Here is a 26989-nt window from a genome sequence, read left to right on the forward strand (position 1 = left end):
TTTTGTTCATTTCTTAAAAGCTGTTTTAGTTTTACGATAGGTTTTTAATTATGACTGGAGATTTAGATGTAGAAAATTTTTGAGTTTCATTATATATAAAAACATATATAAAGTGATCAGTCATGTCAGTATCAAAAACGATAGGATTAATGTTAATTTACTGTTTTAAATTAGTTTGATTTTTTATAAATATATGATGATATATATTTAATGTTTATTAAAAACTTTTGATATACAATGTGTGTTTTTTATTGAGTGAAGGGGGGAGGGGGGCCGCATCCCAACTGGAACCAGGGCCCGCGGATCTATCAGTACGCTACTGCCCAGAGTAACAAAATTGAACTCATTTCCGCCGGACGAGTTCTGAATTTTTTTTTATTGTCTGTTTGAGATGCACTTTAAGAATGCATTTTTTGTATGCAGTTTTTCAATATTATATCATTGCTCGGGGTCACAAGGTTTCCTGGCGCATTCACGAATTGAATTCAAAAATAATTATTAAGATCCGTCTTGTCGTTTGTTTTTTTCGCAGGTAAGGCCGATTTTATTACTTTATTGCTTCGCCTATATAACTTTTTTCTATTCGTGGTTTCAGTCGTTTCATGAGGTATTTGGTTAAAAATCAAATAAATCTCATGTAGTCGTATATCGCGAACCTTAACTGTTCTGAAAGTCATATTTAATTACCAAAAAAATAGTGGGTACCACTATTCATTCGGCACATCTGATTTCATAAGTCTCAAAAGATCTAGTGTGTGTAAGGAGATCGGGGTCAAAGGACATGCGAGCTGTCGGGGCTATGCCGGTGGTCTTGCCAACTCCGGACAACAACCAGCCAGCCATAAGGCAGGAGCGCCAACATTATTCATCTACTTAGTTCATTCTCAAGTTCGAACATAAGAATGATATCGTGTGGCAGTGACGGGGATATGGTCAACAATAAGGGCTTGGGATAGTCATAATATAAAAATACTTTTATCCTTCTACTCAGATAGGCGTAAAACTAAAATAAGTAAAACTTCTTCAAGTAGAAATATCAAGATTCGATGGAATTTTACCTAGATGAATAGATGGGTTGTGGAATGGAATCTTAAATTCCCCTAGGCTGCTTTATTCATCGTTTGTTTGTATATATACACCGGTATTTTAGGCGTTAACGCCCTTCCGGTAGGGGAGTATCACCGAGAAGTATCTACGGGGAGTATCTACGGGGGAGTATCACCGAGCCGCAAGCCGTTATCTCTTGCCGTACTACTCCCTCATAGGCCGATCAGACGCCCTCATATTCCAGTCTAAGCGCCAGATTCATATTTAGAATTTTATACTGACGCGTTAGCCTTTTTGTTTTCCGATGACCTGGCTGGGCTCGAACTCACATACCTCACGGCGAAGTGAAGTGGCGGTCAGCCGCTATGTTTCCAGCGATAGAAATATTAGATTTTCGGATCTGCAGATTCTGAGTCACACAACAATATATTCTTAACACAGCTGTTAAATGTTTTGATTTTGGTTAATTTTGTCCCTTCACTATTCTTTTTTCTACATTCGATCTACTAGCGCCCTTTTTTCATCCTAGATATGTCAAACTATCTACCTCCTCCATTTGTCCTTCAAGATCCGAAGATCTTCGTAATCTTAGTATACTTAAAAAATCATCATCATCATCCAGCCTGCTGCATCCAAAGTTGAACATAGGCCTCCCCTAATTCCTTCCAGTTTTGTCGATCTTGAGCTTTCTGCAACCAATTTCTAGCAATCCTTTTGACGTCGTCTGTCCATCGTGTAGATGGTCTACCTCTACTTCTTCTGTTTTCTCTTGGTCTCCACACTGTAATTTTTTGGGTCCACCTCCCGTCCTTCATTCTGGCTACATGGCCCGCCCAATTCCACTTCAGCCATATTACTCGCCCTATGACATCTGTGACGCCTGTCCTTCTTCTGATTTCTTCGTTTCTGACCCTGTCTCTGAGAGTCAGTCCAAGTGGTGACCGTTCCATTCTTCTTTGGGCCACTCTAAGTTTCGTTGTTGTGGCCTGGGTTAACGATAATGTTTCGGCGCCGTAAGTCATGACTGGAAGCACACATTGGTTGAACGTATATATATAATGGATTTCTACGGCTGTCGCCGCCTCTCCACACCCAGTTTCCAATTTTTGCTATCGTAACACATATCTTCATCTAATTGCCTCGAATCCATTGCCTCCTGAATATTGTCCCTCCAGCTTCTCCGTGGTCGTCCTCTTTTTCTTCTCTCCGGTGGGATCCACTCTAATATTTTTCTCGGCCAGCGAGTCTCATTCATTCTTTTAACGTGACCGAACCATGTCAGCTGTCTCTTTTCAATATCGTCTATTATAGTTTTTTCAACCTTCATATGTTCTATAATTGTTTCATTTCTTACATGTTCTAATCTCGACACCTGACAACTTCTCCTCAAAAGGTCCATTTCTGTACTAAGTAGCTTCGTTTTATTTCTTGCACTTATGTCCCTTTTGAGACATAAGTTCATATGGTTGAACGTATTCCTTTTCAAATAATTTTGATCCTTCTCTGTAATTCGGCAGTTTGATTGTCCCTGGCAATTTGGATTCCATGCCCTAAATATTTATATTTATGGACCAATGCTATTTTGTTGACGTCTACTTTTGAATTTTCGCTTGGTACCAGGTTTGTCATGTATTGTGTGTTTCCAAAATTTATGTTTAAACCAACTTTTTTACAGGCGGCACCTAACTCAGTAAGCATAGTTCTAATCTCTTTTAAGTTGTCTGTTATAAGAACTATGTCGTCTGCGAATCGTAGGTGGGACAGCCTTTCACCGCCGACATTTATTCCTTTGGCGTCCCACTCCAATTGTTTGAAAGCATGTTCAAGTACTGCCGTAAAGAGTTTGGGAGATAACGTGTCTCTCTGTCTAATTCCTCTTTTGATTTTTATAGATTTGGTATCTTTGTGTATTTATTTTATTTAGCGTATGGCTTAAGTATATCACAGAATATAGTTAGATTTATGCATTATACAATGCATCACAAACAGATGTCCAATTTTTTTATATATTCGATTGACCCTTCGGTTGCCATTACAAAGTCTATAGGGTCGCCTGTGTATGCTCTGCGTGGGCAGTCCTGAACAATGTGACTGATCGTCTGTCTTGCAGCGCCGCAGTCACAAGAAGGCGAGGGGAGTTTACCCCATCTGTGGAGGGAGTCGGCGCATCTTCCACAGTTTGTTCGAATTCGATTAAGGGCTGCCCAAATCTTACGGGGACGTTCAAATTCGCCAGGTTTCCCTATGATGTCTGGTAGACTATGGTAATGCGGATCTGTCCTACTTTCCCAATCTTCTCTCCATCGGGTATTTAAGTCAAAGTTGGATTGCTGCAGCGCTTGAGCAGATTGTAGAGGGGGTAACCTGGATCGGAGACGGTTTCCAAGAATATCGGGGATGTCGTTGTGGACTAGAAGCTGGCGACTGTCCATTATTTTGTTATATTCTTTAACCAATGCATGTTCGCGGCGTAGGTTGGGTGGTGCTATATTACTAAGGGTAGGTAGCCACATTGTAGGGGTGGGCTTAATTGTGCCTGTTATCATACGCATAGTACGGTTTAGTTGGGTGTCGACCAGGTGGGTATGCCTGCTATTTAGCCACACTGGAGCACAGTATTCTGCCACCGGATATATCAGGCCAAGAGCAGAGGATCTTAATGTTGATGCTGTGGACCCCCATGTAGTGCCGCAGAGTTTCTGTATTATATTGTTGCGTGTTTTCAATTTTGCTGCTGTTTTCGTCAGGTGTTCTCTGAATGTGAGCGTTCTGTCTAGAGTAACCCCAAGGTATTTCGGGTATTTATTGTGTTTTAACAGCTTGCTATTAAAATACACTCGCAATTCTCTGTTTGCCAACTTGTTGTTTAGATGAAAAGCTGATACTTCAGTTTTTGTAGTACTTGGCTGTAGTCTCCATTTCTTAAGGTATTCGCTGAGGATGGATAAGTCATTCGTGAGAGTGATTTCTGTAGTTTCTAAAGATTGGTGGCTTGTTGCAAGGGTCCAGTCGTCAGCATATCCAAACTTCCGAGATTCGGTTTCAGGCATGTCAGCAATATAGAGGCTGAAAAGTAAAGGGGCAAGGACAGAACCCTGTGGAAGACCATTGTTAAGTTTCATCTGTCTACTCGTCTCCTTTCCCATTATAACCTGGAAGGCTCTGTTGGTCAGCATGTTGTCAATGAGGTTAATTATCTTTCTGCAGGGGATAATGCGGGCCAGTTTATATATTAATCCCTGTCTCCAAACAGTATCATATGCTGCTGTTAGATCTATAAATACTGTTGCTGTCTTTTGTTTCTTTCAATCTTTGTGTAGTCGGACGGCTATGGTTGCATTATTGGATATGTTCGCTATCAGTTTGGAAAAACAACTTAAAAAATATTTGTCAAAAATCAATGAAAAATCAATCAGATATAAAAAATGAGTCCTTTAAAAATGACGTTACAGTGTTAAAAAACCGCAGTTCTAGTAGATACAGAACTGACTCTACTATTTGACATCAAGTTAAGAGTGAGTCAGGGAGACGCACTACCAACAATGCTGTTCAAAGTAGTTCTTGAGGCAGTTATCAGAAAAATCAATGTCACTGGCCATATAAATACCAAAGCAGTACAAATTACTGCATATGCGGACCATATCAAGTAACGACTAAATCAAGCATTCACGGAAATTGATCCTGGAGCACGAGAAAGAGTACTTAAAATAAAAGAAACAAAAACGAAGTACATGACCGTCAAGTCAAGAGAACACCAGACAATGAAAATTTTATCGCAATAGACAACTATACTATTGATCTGTGAATGCCTTCACATATCTGGGCACAGAAATCAATCATAAGAATTCCGTAAGTAGCGAAATTAATGCACGAATTTGCAGTGGGAATCGAACATACTATGCTAATAAAAAATTGATGACATCCAAATGATTAGATAAAAGTTCCAAAATGACTATCTACGGAACATTGATTGGACCCAGTAACCTATGGTTATGAAATCTGGGTGGTGACAAAAAATATGAAGCCCAACTCAGGACATTCGAGAGAATGATACCGAGAAAAGTATATATGACCCGGTGCAAGAGAAAGACAGCATATTATGGAGAATCAGGAGAAATGACGAGGTTAACGAATTGAATGAATGGTATGATATTGCAAGATTTATGGAAGGTCAAAGACTGTCATTCTGAAGAAATCTTTAGGGAAGCTTTGGATGACAGGCAAGAGGGAGTAAGGCTAGGCGGAGAAGTAATCAACAATATTAGATACGCTGACGATACAGCCATTCTTGCTGAAAATTTACAAGATCTTCAGACACTACTAAATCTAGTCAGTGAAGCAAGTTATCGGAGAGCGGCCTTAAAATCAACATTTCAAAAACAAAGTGGATGGCAGTTGGAAAAAATATTAATATAGATCAAGGTCAGCTTTCTCTTGATGGAGAGGAGTTAGAACGGGTAAATCATTTCAAGTACCTTGGCAGCTGGTTAAATGTAAATTGTGACTCTGATGAAGAGATAATAATTAGGATCGAAATATCACGGAAGGCTTTTATGACCTGGAAACCAGTTTAATGCAACAGAAACCTGTCGATGAATATTCGAAAGAAGGTGCTGAAATGTTATGTGTGGTCTATCCTATTGTATGATTGTGAGACACGGACGTTAAAACCCACAATGCTAAACAAAATATAAGCATTCGAATTGTGGTGCTATCGACGAATCCTAAAGATATCGTGGGTTTCGCACACTTCCAATGAAGATGTTCTTCAAATGCTGAATTCAGAACGTCTGCTCGTAAGCATCATACAGAGGAGAAAAACAGAATACTTCGGCCATATAATTAGAGGACCTAAATACCATCTGCTTCGCCTTATAGTACAAGGAAAAGTGGAGGGAAAGAGATGGATTGGTCGAAAGAAACTTTCATGGCTACGTAATATTAGACAATGGTGTGGCTGCACAGTAGAAGAATTATTTCGCGCAGCAGCCGATAGAGAGAGATTTCAGGAAATTGTAAACATGATGACGGCCAACGTCTGAATACAGACACGACACCTAAAGAAGAAGAGAAAGACTGTCATAGCTGGGACATGTCCAAAGATAAGAAGATGCACAAACTACAAAGAAAATATTACAATCGAAAACGATAGGAAGGCGAAAAAAAGGAAGACCCAGAAGGACATGATCGCATGACGTGGAAGACGACTTAAAAACCATGAACATAAGACAGTGGAGGAGAAGAGCACAAATGAAAGGAGATAGCCAGATAGGCAAACACTTATCCAGAGCTATGATGCTAAAATAAGAAGAGGAAGAAGAAAAATATGATTTGTAATGTAACTTAAATATGCGTTTATACCAATAAATCAAAACACGCAATTATGTTGATCATTAAGAGTAGGGCACTATACCGCATATCAGATATGCGATTCAGTGTACGGAGAATAGGGCCACTGCAAACTAAGTGAGAACTTTGTTGACAACGTTGCCGCTCTCAACGGCAGCGGTTGTGAAAAGTAGTATTAGGCAGGTACTTGCAGAGGATTATCGCTGTTAACTACTCATCATCATCACGTAGCGCTACAACCCTGGGTGGGTCCTGACTGACTGTATAACTTTCTTCCAATTTGTTCGGTCTTCCATCAACGTGGGGTCAAATGGGATGTTCATTTTTCGGAGATATGCTTGGATGTTATCTCTCCATCGCATTCTCGGACGTCCGAGTAGTCTTTTGTCTGTAGGAATCTCCTCTCATACCAGTCTTACAAGTCTCTCGTTATGAAGTCTGTGCACGTGGCCTGCCCATCTTAGTCGCTGTTATTTAATTTCTTGGACAATATCGGTGTCATTGTAGAGTTCTTTTAATTCGAAGTTGGTTTTGATCCTATACTGGTTTGTGTTAATGTCGTGGTGAGGTCCGAAAATTTTTCTAAGTATTTTTCATTCAAAACGTCTGAGCTTTTCTTCGTTTGATTTGGTCATGGTCCACGTTTCTTAACCATATGTTAGTACAGGTCTGACGATGGATTTATAGATTTTGATCTTGGAAATTCTTGTAAGATTTTTTGATTTTATAAGCTTATCCAGTGCGAATAGACAGCGATTTGCTGATTGAATTCTGTCTTTTATTTCTTCAGTAACATCGTTGTCAGCTGTGATTACGGCCCCCAGATACTTAAAACGTTGTACTCTTTCGAAATTGAAGGTGTTGACCGTCACATTTTGTCCTATCCTGTCTCTTCGTGTCGTTCTATTTATACACATATATTTCGTCTTCTCTTCATTAATCCTCAGCCCTACTTCACTTGTTGCTCCTTTCCACCTTGCTGAAAATGGCTTTTGTAGATAGGATGGAGTCTCTAACGAGATCAGTGTCATCTGCGTATGCTAGTAATAACTTGGGACCTTGAATCGATAGCAGTTCTGTTTTTATTTCGGCCGACCTCATGGATTTCTCTCATACAAGTTTAAAAAGTAATGGAGATAACGCATCACCCTGTTTTAGTCCACTGTTGATTTCGTCAGACAGTTTATTATTTACACGTACTTTTGATATTCCACCCTCCATACAGACTTTAGTCATCCGAATGAGTTTCTTTGGTATTGAGAACTCCGCCATGGCATTCCATACTTGGCTTCTTTTTACGCTGTCATATGCCTGTCGAAAGTCTATGAAGAGATTGTGTATGGGTCTGTTATACTCCGATCCCTTTTCTAGAAGCTGTCTCAGCGTGAATAGTTGATCTATTGTGGATCTGTTTGCCCTAAAACCGGCTGTTAACTACTGTGAAATACTAAAGGAGGATTTAGTTATGATAATTCACAGAATGACAATCCAGCTTGCAATATACAACCATACTGATTCTAACGTTCGAAACGGAGATAAGAATAGAGGGTTAAATTTTGGATTTATAAAAACAGTCAATATATTAATATTTGATTAAAAATGCTAATCAACATCACCTTGAAAAGTATTTTATAACATGTATACCTACGTAAGACGTTGCTAGTATTTATTAGCCAAGAAATTATATCCTTGAAAAAAATTGTCAGTTACGCTGATGCTATTATATAGTCATAAAGCAATAAAGAGGACCTTCTTTGGATTAAATGTTGATAAATATAATATGTGCAAAGCTAAGAGTACCAATAAAGGAATCTGCCAAGAATATAAATTGATTTAATTTAGAGCCATTAATTTCGCAATTAAAGAGATGAGTCTCGAGGTTAAGGTGCAGGAAAGTTGATTAAGACTTTTCTCTTCTTTGCTCTAGGGGTTAGCCGTCGACTTACACGTTGCTTGCGCTTTGTCAGGATTACCAGTTGGCGTATAAGTGTGTTGATGTATTGTAACCTACATACTTAAATTTCCAATAGTCTTGAAAATTTTTATATCGGATAAAATTATTAATATTATTATTATTATCCCGGTTATTTATAGCGTTCTGCGCCTTCGCCAAAAAACTGTAGATACCGAAATTTTATTTTTTGAAACACAAACCAAATTCTCTTCCTATAATATTTTTAAGACCAATACAAACCGAGATACGGCATGTTAAAGGTTAGCTTTTTTCGTCAAATGCATAATTTGAAATATTCAAAGCCAAATAATGGGAAAATTTGCATTTTTCGAGGAAAACTTAAATAATTTTTTTTCATGTATACAATTACACCTTTCAAAAAAATAATAAAAGTTTCTAGCATGAAAATTAAGCGACTTATAATCAAAAAAATGTCGGTATCTGCTTTTCTCTACGAAAAAATCAGTGAAAACAACCCCCTAACTACCTTCCTAATTCAAAATTTGTCTTCACCTTTCTGTAGTTCCTTTTATATTTATATTATAAATACACTCAAGGAGTTTGACCTATTTCAAATGCATAATTTTGGAAAAATTGTAGTTTAAAGAAAAATTGATTTTTTGCAATTTGGTATTTTTCACTTTTTACTTAAAAAAAATATCTCCGAAAACACTGAAGATCCGAAAAAAATTATAAACTGATAAATTGTAGCTTTTTTAATGACTAAAATTACGCTGTGCATAGATTTTCATCCCAGTAAATAGTTAGCCAGATATAGCTGTTTAAAGCCTCTATTTACCAGCAAAATTCCTCTTATTCGAGCCCTTTAAACCCGCCCCAATTAAAAACTAAGGGATCTTACGGAATTTAATTTACACAGTCTTATAGCTCTTTAAAAATCCTACAAAACCATTTTTGAAGGAACTTTTTATCGCCAAAAATATATAGAATATTTTTCGAGGTATTCTCAAAAACCCTCTAAAAAAGTCGATTTTTTCGTCGAAAAACTGTTATTTTCAAGCGCGAATAACTCGAAAAATATTAGTTTTACGAAGATAATGTAAAAAAACATTTTTTTCTTAGAATCACTTTTTCCATCGAATTACATGGTTAAAATGTAATAAAAAATTCCCACCCCCGAGATGGGATAGCAACCACTCCCAAGGTTTTAGCGTTTGATAGAGGCATGATATAGAAAATGATCTTTGGACTATTCCCTACCTTCTGTGAAAATTTCAAGTAAATGCATGCTGGACGAAAAAATGGCGAGCCAAAATGCTTCATTTCCTCAATCGACTATTGGGGCCGACCGACCGGCTCTGTCCCGTCATACAGCTGACCGACTATAATAACTTTTATTTATATTTAATTTTGAATATGTGTACTGACTTTCAGCCTTAGTAAACGGAAATAATAACCTTCGTAGGAAAGCAACTTTGATACCCTCTCAGTAACCCCTGTTCTACGTTTCGCTTGACCGACTGCAGTATGTTTCTCTACACACTCACAGTAATCAGCTGTGAAAAATCTAGCTTTAGTAAATTTAAGAGATTTTTCAAAGCTGCCTCTCCGTCTAATATAGTTTTGTGATGTCTCTTGCGGTGCTTCATATACGCAGATGATGTAAACTTGATGGGAAATCGGATGCTTAACTAATTATATATTACATGGTGTGAGCTGTGATTTAATATAAAACTGTAGAGCACACAAATAAAAATGTCACCCAGGAATAGCTTCCGAATTATTTAAAACAGACGGTAACGGTATCGGATATGGCTAAACATAATTTTCAAGAGTAAGAACAAATATGTTGAAGAATCGTAACCGCAGAAGCAGTTATCAGCAATGATCGTCATAGAGGTTCACTCACCCGGCGGCGGCGCATTGTTTTCTGTGTATTTACTGATGCCGTTCGCCGATTTACGACTAGATCTTTGTCTGACGGGCCCATCTCTCCTCTTCTCTTCTCTTCGCATTACAGTTGGAACGATAATCAACCCTAGTTTATTAATGGCCTATCGGCGGCTATCTACACTGGTACGAACGCTCTAGGCCAGTTACAATAATCAATTCTGACCAAAACCTACATTAGAGATTTGCCAAAATACTAAGGGCCGGTTGTTGGAATAATCAAAAATGGAATCAACTGATCATTATCAAATACAGTCGAACCCGCTTATTGGAGTAGCCTTCGTGACAAGCAAAAATATTCCTATACCCGGGATATTCTAATAACCGATCATTGGTAGCTAGTAGAAAAGTTTCGGGACCTCAAAATTTTATTCCTTAAACCGGGATATTCCTTTAACCGGTATTCTAATAAGCGGGTTCGACTGTATTTAATTACTGTCACCAACTGTCAATTGTGTCAATGTCAACTTTGTTTGGGTTGCTGAAAACATAATTGATTACAATTATGACATTTATTATTCAATTATATTAATTAATAATTAATAATTAATAATCAATAATTAATAATTAATAATTAATAATTAATAATTAATAATTAATAATTAATAATTAATAATTAATAATTAATAATTAATAATTAATAATTAATAATTAATAATTAATAATTAATAATTAATAATTAATAATTAATAATTAATAATTAATAATTAATAATTAATAATTAATAATTAATAATTAATAATTAATAATTAATAATTAATAATTAATAATTAATAATTAATAATTAATAATTAATAATTAATAATTAATAATTAATAATTAATAATTAATAATTAATAATTAATAATTAATAATTAATAATTAATAATTAATAATTAATAATTAATAATTAATAATTAATAATTAATAATTAATAATTAATAATTAATAATTAATAATTAATAATTATTAATTAATAATTAATAAGGGAGCGTTCAAATATTACGTAATGCAGGTGGGGAGGGGGTCAAAAATCTTCAAAAATTGCGTTACACAATAGTTAAACGCCCATTACAGTGCGTCAAGTAGGGAAGGAGGGGGGTCAAAAATCTTCAAAACACGCGTTACGTAATAATTGAACGCTCCCTAATTAATAATTAATAATTAATTAATAAATCAATTATATTAATGATCACAATGATAATTAACATAATTGATTACAATCAATTGATTGACGTACGAATGGAGGCTGTTGTTATTTGATTGTTGTTAAGGGTCCTAATTATAATCCACTTCTTAATTAGCGTTCGAACAAACAGCCCTAAGGGCCAGTTGTTCGAACGCTAATCAAAAATGGGATCTACTGATCATTATCAAATATTTAATTACTGTCACTAACTGTCACTGTCAACTTTGTTTGGGTTGCTGGAAACATAATTGATTACAATTATGATATTTATTAATCAATTATGTTAATAATTGTTATGATAATTATTAATTAATTAATTATCATATTAATTAATTAATTATCATAATGATAATTAACTTAATTGATTACAATCAACTGATTGACGTACGAATGAGGAGTTGTTATTTGATGGTTGTTAAGGGGACTTAATTATAATTAACTTCTTGAGTGAAAATAATTGATTGGTAATTGGAATAGAAAATTGATTTTAAACTTACTCATAAAATAGGAGGAACTTGGGATGGCAAGAATGAGAGGGAGACACGATAAAATAGGAGGTAGTCAGGGAAGATTAGGAGGAGACGAGATAAAATAGGAGGGAGTTAGGAAAACTTAGAGGGAGATACTATAAAATAGGAAAATTAGAGGGTGACACGATAGGATAAATTGGACTCAGATGATATAGAGGTAATCACAAAAATTGAAAGCAGTCGTTAAAAAATTAAGTGAAGTGACTGTAGATGGCAATTAATTGAAACTCCCTCCACATGTGGACGGGAAAATTTACTAGTCATCAATAACTCCTCATATTAGCAAGCTACAGACCGACATAGCGTCGAAAACGTCGTCATAAAGGTTCAGTCACACGTCGCCGGCGGTGGCGCATTGTTTTTCGTGTATAATATTATATAGTGTAACATGTACGGGGGTTGTGCGCCACTGGCGAGAACTGATGTTCTCCGGGATGCGAATTTACAAAAGCTATACTAATTCTGTCATGAAGGCGACTGATTTCGAGTAAGTTTTGTATGCAGAATATTAGTTATATATTCTATAGTCTATACTATTACGGTCCACAAATTAACTGTATTGGTGTAGGATTTGTAAGCGAAATTTTTGATTATTGTTGAGTAAATGTCTATACTGTTTCAATCATGGACGTATACATTTACAAGATTTATACGTTTATATAAAGACTAAGATATAATCATTAGATATCAAATTTTATTAATAGTACTAGTCAAAAAATATGATTTTCTCTCAAGAGTAAAGCCTCATTATATTCCACAATATGTATTGAAAATTGTTATTATCGAAAGTTCTTTGGAATTAAAAACTATGTTCTAATGAGCAACTACATTCTTCTAATTGAAAAAAAAAAATTTTTTTGGCGATACAAAACATCATTTTTATTTAAGTATGATAACTCCGAAATTATTAATTTTAACAAAAAAGTTATTCTTAATAAAAAGTTTTTCACGTTCTGCAAAGTAAGCGTCAATCATAATATTTCATATTTTATCAATTTTATACGTGGTATGTCAAAAAATGAATTTCACTCAAGAGTAAAGTACCTTTATTTTGCACAATATTGAACAATTTTATTATAAAAAGTTGTTCAGAATTAAAAAAGATGTATAAGTATACAATTACATCTTTTAAATTGAAATATTTTGAACTATAAAGGTACTTTACTCTTGAACGAAATTCATATTTTTTGACAAACCTCGTATAAAATTGATAAAATTTGATAAATTATGGTTGTATCTTAGTTTTCAGGCCATACAAAACTTTTTATAAAGAATAACTTTATTTTCGTAAAACTAATAACAAAGAATATAGAGCTTATAGAAGGGTACTGCCCAGTAACGTTTCAGCATAGGATTTTGTGCACCAACTGAGTTGGTGCATGTGGCCTGACAAAAACTACGGTATTTTCATGGGACAAATAAACGTGATCATCTGTTTCATTCAAACTCTTCTTCTAGGAGAGTATAATATATTCTTTGCTAATAATATCGGAGTTATCATAAATAAAAATGATGTTGGGTATCAGTAATTTGAAAAAAAAATTTTAAATTTTTATTTTAATTAGAAGAATGTAATTACATATTAGAACATTATTTTTAAGTCCAAACAAATTTTCGTAATAACAATTTTCAATCTTGTGAAATATATAAAGGTACTTTACTCTTGAGATAAATTCATATTTTTTGACATTCCTCGTACCCTACTGATAAAACTTGATATCATATGATTGCATCTTAGGTTTTAGACCACGCAGAACTTGTTATGAAGAATAACTTTTTTTTCGTAAAATCAAAAATAAAAAACTTTAGAAATGGTTCCCACTTACAGGGATATAGTGTATATACTCGTACATTAGTAGTTATTCATTTGTTTTTAATTTTTAATCATACCAAAATATATCTTATTCATTTTAATTTTCAAAATATATCTAAATTATATGATATAATAATAAATCCACTTAAGTAAATGCTTTATTAGTTTTACTTACATGACTGAAACAGTATAGACATTTACTCAATAATAATCAAAAATTTCGCTTATAAATCCTAGACCAATACAGTTAATTTGTGGACCGTAATAGTATAGAGTATGTAACTAATATTCTGTATACAAAACCTACTCGAATTCAGTTGCCCGCACGACTGAATTAGTATAGCTTTTGTAAATTCGCCTCCGGCGAAGAACCAATTCTCAAAGCAAATCAATTAATTCTGAACCATTAATTTGGATTTCAAGCGAAACATGTCCCCATTGAGTAAGTCTACCGAGATAAAAACATATATAAATCCTTTGAAGATCAACAATAGTGCTCTGCTATATGTTTAGATATCGTACAAGCCTTCGAAAAATTGGGCATGATGGACTGTTATACAAAATCAGGAAAAGCTTACCAAAAAACATTCTTCTTATCCTCAAATTTCAGAGGAGTATACTTGGTCCGATCCTCTGTAATGTCTATAACATTTACACAGCTGATGTTCTCACTAGCAAAAATATAAACATCGCAACCTATACAGATAATACCGCTTTTATAGCATCTCACAAAAATCCTGCCTTTGTTTCTCAAATTCTTCAAATCACTTGGATTATATTTCCTCTTGTTTAAAAATCTGTTCAATGAAAAATAAATCTATACACGTCACCTACAACCTACGAAGAAGTAGCTGTTCAACTGTGTTTTTTGAAATGATCAGCCCTTGTAACAAATAGAGATCCAAAATATCTGGAAATCGATCTAGACCGACGATTAACTTGAAGTACACATATTTGCTAATAGAAAGCAACTGGGCTTAAATCTTAGCAATTTGTACTGGATGTTAGGTCGCAAATCGCAACCAACAGTTACCAATAGATTGCTAATTTACAAAGTTGTCCTAAAACCGATATGGAGCGACAGAATTCAATTGTGGGGACAAATCTCTCTTCAACCCTGACCCACCGGAGGGAGTGTAGTGGTCGAAGTGATGTCGTGTATTGTCCGTCTCCAAAAGATCTCTGTCTCTGGCCATTTCTTTTAACTCATGCATTGGTCTTTTTCATATTCCTGTAATTTGGGGGACAGCACCCCACTCAAATATCGAAATGCTACAAAGATTTCATTCAAAGTAGTTACTAAGGATTATCGTAAACACTTCATGGTATGGAACTAGCAGTGTTATTACTCATGATTTTAAAATAAAATCTGCGAAAGACGAAGATCTCTTCCACGTGATCTGCTTGTCAGATTTTTCGAACCTAGGTACTCCTTTATAGTGTAGTTTTGTGTAGTAGTTAAGTTTCCATATCCAACCTTAGATATGTAAAAGGGAGCTATCACTGGACAGTTTTCCTAAAGGCTTTGTTACTGTCATTCATAACGTTCTACGACGTCTTCCGATTCTCAATCGCCATTGCTATCGATCGTAGCACATGTCTTAGTTCAAGCCTCTTTCTCTGATTTCCCTATGGATTCCTTCTCCTTCTATCCAGCTTTTCCTAGGTCTTCCTCTTTTCCGCCGTCCTTTTGGTGCCCATCGTAGTACTTGCTTGGTTCATCTGTCGTCTTCTATACGTTGTACGTGGCCAAACCATTTTAGTAGCTTTGTTTTTATATCGTCCATTATTGTATGCTTTACATCCATTATCTCCAATATTCTTGTATTTCTGATATTTTGTATTCTTGATATACCAGCATATCTTCTCCAGAAGTCCATTTCAGTTGTTCTGAGCATATTTTCGGATTTTTCTTAAAGTGGCCAAACTTCGCTGCTGTATGTTATAATGCCCTTAACAATGCTGTTATAGATGTTATGTTTATTTTCTTTGGAGATACTTTGGTCCCATAGGATTTTGTTCAATAGTGCGATAACTTTCCTTCCTTGTGTGCACCTTTCTTGGATATTCTTGTCTAATGTTCCATATTGTGTAATTTTAAGACCCAAGTATCTATATTCCTGACAGTGATTAATAGTTATTTCATTTTCCAACGCTAGATCCTGCTGTATACCTCCAACGCACATATATTCTGTTTTCTTGGTATTCACTTCTAAACCCCAGTCCCGGTACTCTTCTATGATTTTTCGGGTCATATATTTAATATCGTGATAATCCTGGGCCATAAGAATCTGATCATCCGCAAAACATCGAGTGTATAGCATGTTATCATCATTTAGCGGTATACCCATATTCTTACATTTCCTTTTCCAGGATTTCAAAACTTTCTCTAAATATATTTTAAATAGTGTCGGTGATAGACAGCAGCCCTGTTTAAGACCCTTATTCACTTCAAATCCTGACGAGATTTCCTTGCCTAGCTTAACTTTTGCTATATTATGGTGTTTACAGCTTTAATGAGGTTCAGACTGATGTTAGTTTTTTCGACGGCTTCCCAAAGTTTACTTTGTGTGTGGTACAGTATCGTATGCTTTTTTAAGTCTATGTACATACACTAAATTCAGTTCTTGATTGTGGGCTATTTGTTTGTCTATCAACTGTGTTACACAATATAGGTGGTCAGTGGTGGATCTGCCAGTGCGGAAACCGGCTTGCTCTTCGACCTCTAAGTCCTTGTATTCTTCTTCTGTTTTTTTTACTGTCATTATCATTTGCCTATTGTAAATTAAATGGGATGTTTATATAAAAAAGTATGTCTGTGTAAAAATTATCCTAGGAGCTTTATTTCTAAGTTACGCTGTATATATAAAAGCTTTTAAAACAAGCTCAATCGAGGGATATAAAATATCAATTGTACTGGCCTAAGTGGCGAAACCTCAGCAGCAACGAGTGCAAGTAGCGAAAGAGTGCAGGAAGCCAACTAAGAACCAACAATTACCGGAGCATCGCATCCGACAAATTAATTGTTGACTGGTTCGTCACAATTCGATCGTAAATCTCGAGGTTCGGTCCGGCTTCAACGTTGGATGCAACTTTCATTCAATGCAGATTTGTCCCCCTGAGGCTCATGCCATAACTGATAACTGATATACTTCTTTGCCTTACCGGGATTATTGTATTGTAATGTATTAACCAGAAGTGCAGTTACGTGTGACTGGCAAAAAATTTAACAGTAATATCGGCTTGTACTGATTTTAGCGGTGCGTATTTATTCCAAGTAGATTAAAAATATTTCATGAAAATTCAATTCAAGTATACACAGGTCTGTATGCATTCAAGTGTGCATACAGGGGGCTGGAAGGTTCCTTTACACAGTACTTATTACAGTAATTAAAGTTTTATTACAGCGCCAATGTTTGTTGGCGTTCTGGCTATTTTGCTATTTTGCTCTCGCTAGCCGTAAACGCCTGAACCAGTGGATTGGAGGACGTTCTCCAAATATTCTGCACCAATGTTTAAACATTTTTAATTCATTTACTCTTTTGTAGGAGTATGAAGGAATCTTTCTTGTTGGAACTTACCACGCTGAGCAGATGAGTTGTGGATTATTTAAAATTCTCTCATCTTAATTTCCTCAGCATCCTGCTTGATTTATAAATTTTGAAAATCTCAGGAGGTGCAACCAAAAAAGTATTCCACCTGTTGTCAATCTGGTGGTATGGAGACCATATTTATTGTCGTTTTCTGTGCTACTTCGATTGATAACTTAGTTTGTTTTTCGGTAGATGGCTCTAGTTCATCCGTGACATTTCTATCTTTGCAATTCGGAAAGGCCCAAAGTATGATGCGTGGAGAAATCGGAGAGAAGAGGATATGGGACTACTGATGAGGGAGAAAAGACCTCCGAAACCGGTATAGACTCTTCCTGTACTCTCCGATTTAACCAGAGTATTATGCAGCTGCTGAATTTTCGTGTTACAAAGAAATTGAAAATGTTTATACATTTTTAATTCATTTACTCTTTTGTAGGAGTATTAAGGAATCTTTCTTGTTGGAACTTACCACGCTGAGCAGATGAGTTGTGAATTATTTAAAATTCTCTCATCTTAATTTACTCGGCATCCTGTACGATTTATAATTTTTGAAAATCTCAGGAGGTTGTAACCAAAGAAAGTATTCCACCTGTTGTCAATCTGGTGGTATGGGAACGATATTTATTGTCGTTTTCTGTGCTACTTCGATTGATAACTTACTTTGTTTTTCGGTAGATTAGACCCGTGTTGAGCTGCCCCCCCCCCACTTGTAAAAACTAAAAAACAAATAGCCCTGATTTATGAGCTATTTATGAGCTTTCATATTCCGCAAACTAAAAATTTTGAGCTCGTTCCACTGAGCAGGAATTTAATACTTTAGTGGGGGGGCTGAGTCAGCCCCCCCACTACTTAAAAATAGGAATATTGAATCGGTTTTTGCGGCAGAATTACGAGCTATTTATGAGCTCATGAAATTATATAGTTTCGATTTTTGAGTTCATCCCCTTCACCCCCAAACAACCCTTTAATTGATTTAACTTAAGAGAAAAATGCTGAGAAAACTTAAAATATATTGTATTGCGGATATAATTCCTATAGCTTATATACTCTAAGAATAAACTATTAAATCACGTGCATTTCGATTATTGAGCCACAACTCCTTCGCAAGAAAACCACCCTATCTTCCCGGCTTAAGAGAAAGTTGTACTTAAAATGCATTAAATTAATTATTTGGCGACTACATATCATTTAATAATTTATAAGCTCTCAAATTACGTGCATTTAGATCAGTAATTTGCAATTTATTTTGTATAGTGCAGTCACTGAAGGTAAAAATCAACGATTACCTTCAATTTCGGTGAACCTTCATCGATTTTGACGAAAATTGGTCAGTGGCTAGAGGATACCTTAAGAAACAAAGGTGACATGGTACCACCTTGCGCCTTTACCCTGAGGGTGGCTACCGCCCCTTCTCGGGGGTGAAAATTATTTTATAAAAAATAACTGCAAAAATCTATAAAAGAACAAATTATAAGCAAAATTTATTATATAAAGTTATTAAAATAAGTCAATACTTTTTAAGTTATTAAACAAAAATGCATGTTTTGAAGCGGTTTTTCGTAAATCACTGAAAAACTAAGTTTTTACAAAAAAGTTAATAGTAGGTTAATTCGTATAGCTTATATTTTAAGAATAAACTCTTAAATCACGCGCCTTTTGATTGTTGAGCTACAACCCCTTCGCAAGAAAACCATCCCATATTCGCGGCTTAAGAGAGAGTTGTACTTAAAATAATTTAAATTAATTATTTGGCGACTAGATATCATTTAATAATTTATGAGCTCGCAAAATATACGCATCTCAATTATTGAATTGCCATTTTCTTTCTATAGTGCAGTCACTGAAGGTAAAAATCAACTATGACCTTCGATTTCGGTAAATCTCCATTCATTTTCACGAAAATTGGTGAGTGGATAGAGGATACGTCAAGAAAGAAAATTAACCATAACAACTTAGCCGGGGTATATGTCACCCCTTCTCGGGGGTGAAAATTACTTTATTAAAAATAACCCCAAAAATCAAGAGAGCGACAAATTCTAAGCAAAATTTGTTATATAATGTTATTAAAATAAATCAATACTGTTTGAGTTATTTTTTTAAAGATCAAATATTTTAATTTTTGTGAAAGAAAATGCATGCTTTGAAGCGATTTTTCATAAATAACTTAAAAACTGTAAGTTTTTACAAAAAAGTTTTCATCACTAAAATTGAAGCTAATAAAAATATAATAAATTGCTGACTTGAAAAACCCTTTATTGTAAATTTAAAGTAAGTTATAGGTAATTAAATGTATAGTTTTTTCTGCGACTATTCAAATCTAAGGATTCAAGCTTAAATAACGGGAAAGAGATGCATTTTATAACGCTTACTAAATACTTGTCAAAGTACTTAGAAATACCTATCAAATGAGCTCCAGAAAAAGTTGATAGCATCAAAATTTATACTCCAAAAATTTTTACAAAAAAATGAATTTTTTTTTGAATCACTCTGTTAATTTTTATGATATCAGGTACATCCAACTATTTGAAAGGTAATTTCAAGAGCTATAAAACTGTATTACATTTAGGCCCGATACTTTATGTCTCGATTTACAGCCGGTTAGTTCACCGGGGTTTAATCGTGACCTTTTTAGGGTCTCTTGCGTTGTAATAAATGCAATTATAAGTATTATTATTATTCTTATTTATAATCATAATAATACTTGTAATTGCATTTATTACAACGCAAGAGACCCTAAAGAGGTCCCGATTAAACTCCGGTTAACTAACCGGCTGTCAACCGAGATATAAAGTACCGGCTTAATCTTTCAAATACTTTATTTTTTAGGATAATAGGTTAAAGGGCTCCAGTTACATTGTTCTCGTAGTAAAATTTAGGCTTAAACTTTTCTATCTTCGTTATTTTGATTCATACATAAATCAAAAGACAAGTAAAATCTTTGCTAATAAAAAAAAACTCAAATTTCGTTATCTATAATTTTTTACGTAAATCGAGTATTGTTGGAGTTATTATTTTAAATATGATCTAAAAAATTAAAGTATTTGAAAGATTAAATATTTTACAGTTTTATAGCTGTATACTTTATAAATATAAATTTTGATGCTATCAACTTTTTCTGGAGCTTATTTTTGATAGGTACTTATTTCTAAGTACTTTGACAATAGCCCAATAAATGACCGTTTTGGAGTGTAATTTCCAGGGGCAACTCCGAATTGCATGAAAATTTGCATTAAGGTTCTACTTATCCTCCACTTCAAAGTTGAATTTGTGCCGTTGGTTGCTTTTACTTGGGGGGTGATATTTACCCCTTCTCGGGGGGTGAAAAACACGTGTTTAAAATGAGGCCGGAAATGGATAAATTGACTTATTTTAAGCACCTTTTATTCTATAAAGTTTTTTACGTAAGTCAATACTTTTCGAGTTATTCGCGATTTAAAATGTTGATTTCTCGGCAAAAAACTACGTTTTCAGACGGTTTTTCCCAAATAACTGAAAAAGTAAATATTTTATCGAAAAAAATATTTTTACCAAAAGTGTAGCCTATAAGAAAACGAAAAAAATGATGTACGAGTAAAGTCTACATATTGAGTAGAAGCAAAGTTGTTGTAACTCATGAAAAATACGTTCTTATTCGTCTAATTCCAAATCGAATAATTCAACGCCAAATTACCGACGAAAGAAGAATTTTTCGGGAAAACCTTATTAACATTTTAAAAGTATCGAAAAAAAGCTTATTATTTGTTTTTTACAAAAGTTTACAGCATTAAAAATAAACGAGTTACACTGAAAAAAAAAAAATTTGGCCCCTTTTTTTGGTAAAAAAATCGTGAAATCCTCCCTCTATTTAGCACCCTAAATGAAATTAATCGTTTGGCTTTACCATATATTTTAACTGTATGTGTATTGTTTATATGATCTGTAAGGTTGATTGGTTTGAAGTGCTTATTTTCGAAAACATTTGGTTTTATAGTAATAAAAAATTTTTTGAAAAATTTCATTTTTTCAAAATAATTTAAAAAATATTAGTGATAAGAAAAATCTTAAAGAATAAAAAATGTAGGTTTTGCTATTATAAATATGATAGTTTATTTTGTTTCTCCAGAAGACTAAAACTGGTTAATATATGGCTGTTCAAAATTTGCATACACTCATGTTTAGTGACCCATTCAAGCTGTGACGTTCCATCACTTATCTAAGTAATTATTAATGGGAACACCTTATTTAATTATGGTTAAAATTATTTTTCTCGTAATTAAAACAAGCCGTTCGCACAAAATCCTCTGGATGACGTCATACCTAGGTACTGTGGCATCACTGATAGATTTTTGAAGTTGGCATTGACGCCGGTCGCCAGCTGTCATCAAGTCGAACGGAGCAAGGAGGGTGATTGTTCTCGTGATTGTTCTCTGCGAAGTGCCAAGAAGGGCGGTGTAATCTCTTACAATAAGTGATTGAGAAAATTATATTTTAGCCGCATGGTTCAATTATTACTGTATTGCCAGTTATTTTATTAAGTTTGTGTTTGAATCAAAGTGACGAAATATAATGAAACTGTAAGAAGAAGGATTTTGCACCGGTATGTTTTTTATGTGTACTAGTTTTTCATTATGGCGTCCTAGTTTTGGCCATTGTAATATTATTTTCATTATGGATTGAATTTAAATCAAGTCATCGATTGGCTTTGATGTAGAATATTGCAGTGTCTATAATGTATCCAGAAAATATCTCTAAGAATATACTTAATATGTGGTTATGTTCATCAAAATTTTCCAGTTCTGAAAACCTATTGAAAATTATGTCATGACTTCCTGAAACTTATTAAATCTTACTTTATAGACTTCATAATTCTTTTCCCATATCTAGTATGTTCATATATTTCCACAGTACCTATTTCTTTATACAATACATATACAACTACTTTTGAAAAAAAAAAACATATTATTTGTTAAAATAACAAAAATATCACATCCAACATTTAAATTGTAAGTTTTCTTGTCTATTCTAATCAAGGCCATATGTGTTAAAACTCTTATCACAACCTATGGTTAAAATGTCAAGGTAGATAGGTTTTTTGGGGTCAATGAAAGGTCGAGTTTTTGTAGTCTTCTCTTCTAAAAACCTTTCCTCGTCAACTTCTCTCTTTTACTTCTTTTTATAACAGGTTTTATTGGAAATAAACTGGGAATGTTTTTGGTTTTAGCCCTTCGGGAGAAATCTCAAACGACGTATGAACTTATAAAGACCCAACAACACCACGAGTAGGCACTTCCAGGGTTCAATCGACAAGGGACAGGTCTGGAGGATATACAGCCTCCCATTTGATCTTGTTTATTTTGGTTCTTCTTCCTGCAACCCTCAGAGGGGCAGTTTCAGTAACGGTTGGACCGTTACACCACATTGGTGTTAGCTTCGTACCACGGACTTGGGTATTAGACATCAAGGAACATAGGAACCTGTGAAAAGGGGTTTGTTTTGGGGACATTTATTTGTAACGGTTAAAGACATACTGTTTTTTTTAATTTTTCAGGACATTTAGCATACTTATACCTTCATAATTTAATTACATATATTTTTTCTTTCCTCCAAAAACATAAGTATACTGTAATTTATCAGAGCCATACCTAAAGTTGATAGTGTTCCCCAAATTTACATAATTCCTTGGTAGAAGTTTCGAGCTCGAATATTCTTCCCACATATATGTTCTTTACCCTTGGTTTGTATTAATTTTAGACTTGTTCCCATGTAAATTAAATATATAATTGTCTTAATTCTCTAACTTTAAAATCATTTAACTTGCTTTCATACTTTATCAATTTTTATTAGTTTTTGCAAATATTATTTAACGTTAACGTATCAATCATTTCCTTTTTATATTAACTTTGAATCAATCCCTAGTACCTAGCCCCTCAGGACGGTACTAGTTTTACTTGTTATTATTATTAAGAACCACTAGTCATAAAAGGGTTTTTGTATCCAGTACTACGTTGGTTCATTTAGGGACTTGTTACCCGTCAACTCATTGAGAGTTATATAAAAATATTATTTATATTAGGTATTTTTATTATTATATTATCAGGTAGTATTCAATTAGGCTGTACGTATTTTATTCGTACTATTATTTGGGGAAGGGTTGTCATTTAACCTAGATGTAAGTTGAGGGTATGCTTCCTAGGAAAGCTACTCCAATAATAATTTAATAGGTAGTTATATTTATATCACAATAGGTAATTATTTCTCATTGTCATTTTAGAGTTACATAGTTACACTTGTCATAACTTAGAGGTTGTCAATAATCTAGATAGTTATATATAATAAATATGTATTTGTTTTGTATACCAATTTTTTTTTTTCTTCCCAGTTTTGAATTTAATAATTTAATATATTGAATATTTTACAGCAGTGTAAGATACCTGGAAGTTTGGTCCATTCCAACTTCTGGCGCCCATAATTCAGTCTATTTTATTTATCTTCTATATTCTTCTATTTTATTATATTATTATATTTATTTAATTTATTTTCTGAACATATATTTTTATCTGAAGATTTCCCTTTTCTAGTCATCATCTCTCTTTAGGTTGAGCTACTGTTCTTTGACAGGCATGCAAACGAGCCGTATCCATCCTTGAGTGTCAAGTTGTTCTCTTGCAGCTCTTGCTAGCCAACTCTATTCAGTTTGCCTCTGTCTCTCCATACTTCCATTATCAGTTCATCACCCTTCCTTCATTCATTTCATCTTATCATTTTAGTTCAACAAATACTACTGCAAAGTGGTAAATTTTTGTTACAAAGCTTTCTCAATTATAACCCTTTCAAAAATAAACACTCTAAACCGGTGAGACTGACAGATCATATAAAAAATAGATTGTTAAGTAAATTTTTTGTAAATCGGTAGCGATTAATTTTATTTGGGGAGCTAAACACGGCGAGATTTTCATGATTTTTTACAAAAAAAGAGGGCCAACTTATATTTTGAGCGTAACTCGCATATTTTTAATGCTAAAACTTTTGTTAACAATTAAAACAAAGCTTTTTATAAACACTTTAAAAAAGTTTAAATGGGTTTTTCCCAAAAGTGCTTAATATTTCGGCGATTTCACCTTGAAATATTCGATTTGGAATTAGACGAATAAGAAAGTATTTTTCATGAGCTACAACTTTGTTTTTATTTGATTGATAGACTTTACTGATACACCATTTTTTTGGGTTTTTTATAAGCTACACTTTTGCTAGGGATTTTTTTCGATAAAATATTTACTTTTTGAGTTATTTGCGAAAAACCGTCTGAAAACGTAGTTTTTTTGTCGAAAAATCAACATTTTCAATGGCAAATAACTCGAAAAGTATTGACTTACGTAAAAAACTCTATAGAACAAAAGTTGCTTAAAATCAGTCAGTTTATGCATTTCCGGTCTTATCTTGAACGTATGTTTTTTCACCCCCGAGAAGGGGTGACTGTCACCTCCCAAGTAAAAGCAACCAACGGCACAATTTCAACTTTGAAGTGGAGGGTAAGTAGAACCTAAATCCAAATTTTCATGCAATTCGGAGTTGCCCCTGAAAATTACACGGTATCGCCGAATTTCCCGTTCATTTACTGGGCTACAAGTATTTAGTACCTTAGTGTTATAAAATGCATGTCTTTCCGTTATTTAAGCTTGAATCCTTAGATTTGAACAGTCGCAGAAAAAAATATACATTTAATTACCAATAACTTACTTTAAATTAACATTAAAGGGTTTTATTTATATTATTCCTTTCTGATATCTTTTTATACATTCTGTTCTGATTTATTTTGTTTTTAATTACTTATTAATACTTAACAGGTATACTGTCACTGCTGGATCTATTAATTAGTTGAGATTTTGAAACCTCTTTTATAGGTTGTCATACAGCTTACATTCTAGGTTGAATTTGAAACGAAGTATAAGTAACTAACATATATATTATATAATATTATTATTGCAAATTTTACTCCTTCAGCCAGTGGTGTATTTGTATGTACAGTTGATCGTTAATACTTACATATTTTTTTTTGGGTACAAGTATAATAGCTAAAATTTTTTTTTTCCAATATTTAGGTACTATATTTACTTGATTATACCTTATTTACTGTATTTATTTGATATATATTTTGCTGGCCATTTTTGATTTTGTTGGTGTGTTGCTAATATTTTCTCCGTACCTATATATTTTGCATACAAACTTAAGTATATTTCGTATTTCTGACTTTTGGATTGCTTGTCAATAATTTTTGCTTTCATCATGTGTGCTTTTAAAGTTGAACATCTTCTGGTGGACGAATTGGACTATGAGTTGAAAATTAGGGACGTAGTACCAGAGGAGTCAGCAACCGTCGATAGAAAACGCAATCTTCTGCGGGGTGCTTTGAAGCAAGAAGCAGGCAATAGGAGTTTCACCCAACTTTCGGCTGTACATATCCCTTTTGAGGACCAACGGAAAGGAATATCCGAAACGTTGGATAGCTTGTCGAAGAAAATAGAGAAGTTTAGGGGAACTGTACAGGACAATGAATATGTTAGATTAATATCTCGTCTAGCTCATATTTCTGGCCGGGTACACTTGTTACAGTGTACTACAGAAGAGCAGGAACCTTTTAAAAAGTCTGTTTCTCTTAAAATCCTTACATTGGAGGGTGAGCTTGATTCTAAGGTTAACCCCATAGCCACATCTACTCCTAATGCTCCAGTCAGTGTCGTTCCTAGTTTCACATACTCCAAACCCGTGCAAGTACACAAATGGGGTGTTTCATTTTCCGGTGAAAAACAGCACAATGATGTGATTACATTTTTAGAAAAGGTCGAATGTCTTCGTGTATCTACAGGTGTCTCTGAAGAAAATTTGTTTGCTGCTTCAGCTGAATTGTTTACTGGTCCTGCTTTTACCTGGTTCATGAATAATAGAGGTAATTTATCTTGTTGGTCTGATCTGGTTCGCAAGTTGAAGTCAGATTTTCTTCCTTACTCATACCAGGATGATCTCTTGGATGAAATCAAAAACCATAAGCAGAAACCAGGGGAGTCTGTCACTATGTTCATTAACACTATTTTAGGCATGTGTAGCCGTTTAGACACTCCTTTATCTGATTTGTCCAAAATAAAAATCATCTTAAAATGTTTATTACCTTTTTACCATCAACAGTTAGCTCTTATGGACATCCAGAGTATTGATGATCTCACTGTAAAGTGCAAACGTTTGGAGGAAACGTTATCCTGGTCTTCTCAGCCTCCATCTTCATCTCGACCCTCTTCTACCTCTTCTTCTCAACCAACTTCCTTTAGACAACGTTCTTGGCAAAATAAGGGCCCTGAACATAATGTTTCTGTTTTCAGTTCCGTTGTTTGCTGGAATTGTCACCAGTCTAATCATAAGTTCAATGATTGTGGTATCCCTCAAACTCGTATTTTCTGCCACGGTTGTGGTAGGGAAAATACCCTCAAAAGAAATTGTTTCAAGTGTTCGGGAAACGAAATGTCGGAGGTCCGTCCCCTGAGCGTTTCTCCGTCCAACACCCAATCAGGGAATCAAACCCCATCAGAAAACGAGACAGCTGGCCCAAGCACACCAAGCAACTCAAACCCATCTTCCAATCGGAAAGGGAAGAAG

General features: G+C 34.4%; 1 protein-coding gene and 1 long non-coding RNA gene across 2 annotated transcripts in view; one reads left to right on the forward strand and one right to left on the reverse strand.

Moving 5' to 3' along the window:
• LOC114344598 (cuticle protein 16.5-like) overlaps positions 1–26989 on the reverse strand; it is a 314943-nt gene that overhangs the window by 84860 nt on the left and 203094 nt on the right. The window lies entirely within an intron of this gene.
• LOC126884675 (uncharacterized) lies at positions 21767–23698 on the forward strand. The gene is made up of 2 exons (XR_007698122.1): positions 21767–21941; positions 22566–23698. It is a non-coding gene; the product is annotated as an uncharacterized LOC126884675 (long non-coding RNA).

This window comes from Diabrotica virgifera, chromosome 5 (assembly GCF_917563875.1).
Source record: "Diabrotica virgifera virgifera chromosome 5, PGI_DIABVI_V3a".
NCBI lineage: Eukaryota > Metazoa > Arthropoda > Insecta > Coleoptera > Chrysomelidae > Diabrotica > Diabrotica virgifera.